At 42.5% G+C, this 6865-nt stretch overlaps 1 protein-coding gene across 3 annotated transcripts in view; it reads left to right on the forward strand.

Moving 5' to 3' along the window:
* Window positions 1–6865, forward strand: part of hivep2a (HIVEP zinc finger 2a) — a 98216-nt gene that overhangs the window by 39887 nt on the left and 51464 nt on the right. For all 3 annotated transcript variants that reach the window (XM_034899323.1, XM_034899325.1, XM_034899324.1), the window contains one exon: window positions 6160–6302. The gene's annotated coding sequence lies outside the window, so the exon portion shown is untranslated. The remainder of the gene's footprint in view (window positions 1–6159; window positions 6303–6865) is intronic.

A 6865-nucleotide genomic window follows, 5' to 3' on the forward strand; every position in this document is an offset into this window, starting at 1 on the left:
ACAGAGGCATGGAGGGATGTTGAGGAGTGAAAGAGAGAGCAGAAAGAGAGATAAAGCAGAAAGGCGGCAAAGGGAGTGATAGAGGACGAAATGCAGGGATGATGAAGTGATGGGGAAGAGCAACAGAGAAAGAGGAATTTAGGTGTGAGGGGAAAAGATGGAAGGATGAATGATAGAAAAAGGGTTAGAAGGAGAAAGATTGATGCATGATGGAGAGAGCAAAGAGGAAGAGTGGTGTAAAGGAATAATTGCTTATTGCAGTAACGTCCTCCCTCCTGTCGTCTTTCTCTCGCAGTCATCCCTCCTGCATCCACCCTTGTCCTCACCTCACCTCTGCACTCATCTCCTCTTCTTTCCGTTTCACTATTGTCTTCTTCCCTTCTTTTCCTCTCTCTTGTTCTCTTGTCATTTATTTCCATCCATCATTTCTTCCTGTCCTCTTTTGGCCCTTCATCCATCCTCTCTACTGGCTGTCCTCTTCTCACCCCTCCCGTCCCTTTTCTTCTCATTTCCCATCCTTTTCTTGTTTTCCCATTTTCTCCTTTTGTTAGTCTTTTTTACCTTTTATTCTTTATTATTTTGGGGTATTTGCTCCTTTGTTGGGTCAGTGGAGACAGAGCAGGGAGACTGGAACCAGTGCAGGTGTATTCATAGTGTCAAACGAGGGTCAATACTCTCTTTTCTCCTCTTCCCATTATCATTCTGCGTCCTCATTGTACCAAAATCTGAATTCAACCCTAATTGCGTTACACATTGCAGCTAAATATTGAACAAATTGCCCTCCTGACTTCTCAGTGACGGCCGAGCAGGACGGCCACCCCGTCAACACGAGAGAAAAAGGACAAAGACGCTCGGCGCTGGGAAGACATGGAAACTCAGAAGAGTTAACTGTTTTCTCTCTGCCAAACTTCTCTCTCTCTCTCTCTCTCTCGCTCTCTCTCCATCGTTCCCAGAGGTGCAAAAGTTTGTGTGTGTGTTTGTGTGTGCGTGCATGCATGCGTGTGTGTGTGTGTGTGGGGGGTTGGAATGTGGAGGCTCTCAAGTCACCTCTGATTTTCCACTCCCGCTGGGACACATCCCATTATCAGTTTTATATGAAAGTAGGAAATTCCTCTGCGGTCTGTTTGTGTGTGTGTGTGTGTGTGTGTGTGTGTGTGTGTGTGTGTGTGTGTGTGTGTGTGTGTGTGTGTGTGTGTGTGTGTTCTTTATTTTGGGGTGAGGGGGTGTCTGGCTCCATAATGAGCAGCTTAACAGTGGAATAAAAACTAGGCATTTTCCTTCTTCTTTCCTTCTCTCTACATGCAGTACTTCAGTCATTCCTAACCAGTACATACAGTACTGCAATATGCCCATATTCAAGTTAAAAGTCACTCGCAAATTTTAATCGTACAGACTTTGTGGATGTTTTTAAATACCTGATTGATTGGTTGATTGAGACGAAGATGCAGGTCTAATAGTAATAGTGATGTAGGTCTCTACGCTGATAGGAGTTTAGATAGAGCACTGTTGGTGGACTGAAAGTCGGTTTGATTGGTTATTCGGGTAGTTAGTTAGTTTTGATGGCTGATTGTTGTGTTTTTATGATTTATTGGTAATTTGGTTCTCTAAGGTAGAGGCGGACCGAAAAAGGATTTTTAAGGCTGATACCAATACGAATATTTGGTTCTTTAAAAATCCCATATGCCGATATATCGACCAATCTCACTAAAATAATATGAAAACAATTTGTTTTATTGTCACAACAGAACATCAAAATATATTAAAGGTCTGATAAATAAAATGTATAAAAATACAAACTTAAGATATAAAAACTTAAAGTCCTAAAAAAATAAATCAGTGTTGCCAACAGGGAGGTTGTAGAGCGTCCTCTGGTGGACAGAACTTTTCCACGCTCTGAATCTATTGGTTACTTAAATCCATGTCTCAAAAGTCAAAACATATCTGCATTACCGAACACATGTTTGCATTAAGGCAGATTTTGGAGTTGAATGACTGTATTGGCAAGGCGCTTGACGGGTTGGTAGGTGGAAAGCATGATGGGTTTGTACAATGAGTGATTTGATCGGTAAACGGTTAAATGTTGGTTCTTTGGGTTAACGTTTGCATTGAGCGATTGATTGGATTTATACCAAAGTCCCCAGCCAATATCCAAGTGAGGTTCTCTGTAAACCTTGTGCTTCGGACCCCCTTCTCATCAGTTAAATGGGTAAACTGAGGAATAACTCTGTTGATCACAGCTTCTAAAAATCCTGTAACATTTGCATGAAACATGCACGAGTTGTGTAGCTAGTTGATAGGGCCGTTGTTTAAGAAGTGTCCAAGTTATTAGATTTATAAGGGGATCAGACGTTGCTGCTTTGGATTACTTGTTACAGGGTAGGTAGTTGATTGGTTGTTTGCACGGTTGCCCGGTTGGGTGATTGTTTTAATGTTCTAAAACTGAAACACAGCTGGAAAGAATAGGGTGACGAAGAGCAAGACTGGGACACAAACAGAAATACAAATAATCCATGGCTGTAGGAGACGGGTTCACTGAAGGATAGAGGAGGGAAAAAGAGAATAGGGAAGGGATGAGAATATACACTAACCTAACCCAGAGGCCATTGTACTTCCCAGTCTGCACTGAATGGAAAATCAACAGAGGAATATTCCACACCTCTTTGGTTCTCCTTTGCCCTCTTGTGTCTCATCTCTGCCTTGATCTTTCCATCCTCCAGTTTGGAGAGAAGTCACGCAGAGCTTTAGACGTTGTTTTTTACGTTCTTTCATTGGCGAGCCCACTGTGCAGACTATCAGGAAAGATTGAAGCTTTTGATCTGCCAGCCCTCAGTGGTTAACAGATTCCAAAATGCACTTGCTTCCTCCTCATTTTGGCATCCGAATGCGCTACTTAGAACAGAATCAAACTCCAAATGATGGTTGGCTACCTGCCAAACTGGGTCCGGTAGACCGGCCTACCGGTCACAGCCACAAGTTGCCAGAGTCTGGCCGGTGGCTGGTGGTAATTTCCCACCCTGCAGCCATGTATTCCAGATGTTGAGGACTTGAATCCAACTTGTGACCTTGTTCCATGTCCCCTCTCTCTTTGCTGAATTGTTCCTTTCATCTTTCACCTATCCTCATTCTTCCCACATAAACAGAAGCACTGCGTTTAAAAACGGCATGTCAGTGTGGTTAATTCATCCACTCCTGAATGTTTATGGATGTTGGATTGGAATATTGTCCAAAGTAGAGACTTTGTGGACAAAAAAAGCGACAGTTTAGTGGCCAACAGCTGTTCTGTGTGAGCTTTGGGCGGTTTATCACAAGCTTTAAGTAGTTTTACATATTGCAAGCAATATGTTTCCTGTTGTGGGACAACGATTCTGGCTGATTCAGGGTTTTCTTCGTGGTGACGATGAGTAACGTAATGTTAAAAAACAGCATGCTTCATCAACTTTCCCTGGAACACCAAAGGTTTCAAAAATGAAAGGTCTTTTTTAAAGGTCTTTAATGAGATTACGAGTCGTCCTTGCGCAGCCTGTTCTCACAAACCATTTGTACAGACAGTATAGCTACGAGAAGTGTTCTTCTAGTCACTTAGGTGTCTAAACTTAACCGTCTTTGCCACATGACGGCCGCCTTTTGCCTTGTGAAAATGTGGTAGCTTTTATGACAAGTTCCATGTTATCAATTAAAGGTTATGCTAGTGATTGGGTTACAGGCGATTGGACGAATGGCTACAATATATTGGCTATTGGCTGAGTACATCGGTGGTTGTTGTTGTTTTTGTCATTTAATTGTGTTCATTTAATGCCTCCAAAGACGGAGGGAGAGGGATTGTGTCTATCAAAGCCTTCTTGCTTTGTGCAATAGAGCTTCAAAAACTCTTAAACTGCATCAATTAGGCCCACTGTTGCACTGGGGGACATGTCCCCTCATTGCCATGGACACATACACACATGCTGTAGCTTCATTGTGTCTCTTAATTTCTTAATTTGCTTAAACCAGATCTTTTCCACGCTGACTCTAATGTCTTCAGATTGCTTTAGTGCATTAAAACAGCAAGGATGTGAAACTCGTTCCTTCCTTCGGTGATCATCCGAAGAAACACACACACACACACGATTGCACACAAAATGTCAGCAGTTTGTAGAAAAGCAATAATTAATGGGCTTTCCCTTTAAAGCCTGTGGTGTCACGTAACTTACATCAGCTTCATTATACTTCCGTAAGTGTGTTTACCTTCACACTAATGATCTTAACCTGATTAAGGCTGCTTTAAAGCGCTGACTACTGAAATTAAACCATGCTTTTGTCTTCTGCCTTCATCCAATTATTGGTTTAAAGATTATGTGTGTTTTTAATTTTTGTGTTGCGTTGTACATATTTTGTGTGTCAAAGGTCAAGTGGAGGTACTGGTTACTGATTTGTGTCAGTCTGGACAATGAATGACTGAATGGCCTACTGTAGCAGCAGCTGTGGTATTATAATCAATAACCAGACCTGCTCAATTTCACGTCAGCTCCTTTGAGTCGTGGAATCAGCATAATGGGATTATGGGTAAAACACGCGGAGGGGCTGCTCTGTAGATTAAATGTCATCATGCTGTTACAAAAAAGACTCAAGACAGCTGGATGGCTTCATTTTCCTCGTTGGAAAAGCTCCATTCAGACGGATGGAAACATATAACTCAACCTCGCCTGTGTGTGTGTGTCTGTGTGTGTGTGAGTCTGTTTGTGGTGTATGTATGTGCGGTGGATGTGTGTGTGGTGTATATGTGCGTTTTGACAGACATGAAACAGAAGAACAGTGTCATAGTTTTTCCCTGCCTTCCTCCTGGCAGACCGGAGCAAAAGGACAACTTGGAAAGATCTGACCTCAAAGCAGCTTTCCCACTCTGTTTGTGTGTGTGTGTGTGTGTGTGTGTGTGTCCGCTCGTGTTCTCTGCCACATTTTAGACCATGTTGCAAAGAGAAGAGAAATCAGATGTATTTGGCTGTGAGATTTCTCTCTCTTCTATCTCACCACTCTTCTTTCTTTCTCTCTTTTTATCCCCTTTCTGCCCCAACTCTTATTTCTCTTGTTCTCTTGCATTTACAATGTTCTAGTCTTTCTCTTCATCTTTTCTTTCCTTCCTACCTTAGCCTTTCTCGCTTGCTCTCCCCATCTCTCTCTTTCTCCCCCCTCTTCCTCCCTCTTTCCTGTCCATCGTTTGTCTTGCTCTCCTTCTCTTTCTATCTCTCTTTCTCACGTATATTTTCTTCCCCCTTTTCTATTCGTTCCCTCTTTCCCTTTGCCTGTCCGTTTCTGTTTCTCCCTCTGTGTCCTCTCCTTCTTCTCCCCTTTCTTCCCATCTCTCTTGCTCTCCCTTCCTCTCTCTCTCTCTACATCTGTTTTCTTTCTCTCTGTTTCATTTGCCCTCTCTTTTATCTCCCCTTTTCTCTCTCTCTCTCATTATTTTCACCTTGCCTTCTCTCTTTTTCTCCCCCCTCTTTTTCTCTCATTTATTCTGGCTAAAAAAGTTATTTTATGTGTGTGTGTGTGTGAGAGAGAGAGAGATAGTAAAAAAGGGAGGGTGGAGTTTCAGCTTCACAGCTACGGTGAACACTTCCTCCGCCACATCCTGTTTATTTCCTGCTGCGATAGTGACCGGACTCCCTCAGAAATGCGCGCACACACACAGACACACACACACACACACACACACATACACACACACACACAGATACCCCTCGGATTAAATACACAAACATGGACGCACACCATGAAACCAATTGCATATACAACGATATATTTGCACTGAAAGACATATTTAACTTTAAAACATATTGATTCCTCCCACAGTTTTAGGATTATATATAAATAATATTGTATTGCCACGTGATGTTTATATTGAGTCAAATATTCAAACTTCACACATGTTTTTTATGGCTACACTCTTATCATAAGAACATCATTCTCCATGTTCCTTTGCATCAGTTTAAACACATTTCCTCCAAATTCAGTGCGACATATCTGTTATTGTTTGAACTGTGCACCATCCTCGACACTCACACAGATGTGAATGGAAGTTGGCTGCGTAGCAGCAGTGGGTGGAGGCCGGCGGGTAGGTGAGGTTTTGAGAGGTCAAATCATGAACTCACACTCATGATCGTTCTCTTGTGTGTTTTCCTACAGGATGGCCACGCAAGGACACATCCTGAAACCAAACTGAGCATGTGCACACCAACCGGGACGCTGTCACTATAACCACATTCAAGACACCTTTCCTCGGGGACGCGACTCCTCAGAGGATGTTACAGGACAGGAGACAGCACAGCGTGAGTTGTGTAACACAGATTTTGTGGGTGTGAGGTGTGAGGTGTGAGGTGTAGAAACACCAGAGTGAAACAGAGCGGGGGTTTTGGCCCAAGAATGTTCTGAAAAAGCTTGTTTTCCCTCCACATATCAAAGTCTTTGTACACGTAACCTGAACATTCACATGTGAAGGGGGACTCGAGGCTCGTATCCTTAACCTTTGGATGCTCTCAATACAGCTTGGAGTATTTCACACTCATGTGCATTTAAACATGAATGTTTTGTTTCAAAGCAGCATAAATCCACCTTAAAGATAGATTCCTCGCTAAAAAGCATCAAACAGAGATTCATGACTTATTCTACAGGACGTACGTGGAGACAAGTTAGGACAAACCTAAGTAAAGTTGTTATTTCAAGGTGAAAGTTAAGTTCAACAAGATCATAACTAATCATGGTCCATCGCCAGCTGGTTTCTGTGCTGAGGTATTCAAGAAAAGAAAGAAAAAAGAATATAAATAATACAATTTCACACACACACACACACACACACACACACACACACACACACACACACACACACACACTC

Source organism: Etheostoma cragini, chromosome 18 (assembly GCF_013103735.1).
Source record: "Etheostoma cragini isolate CJK2018 chromosome 18, CSU_Ecrag_1.0, whole genome shotgun sequence".
NCBI lineage: Eukaryota > Metazoa > Chordata > Actinopteri > Perciformes > Percidae > Etheostoma > Etheostoma cragini.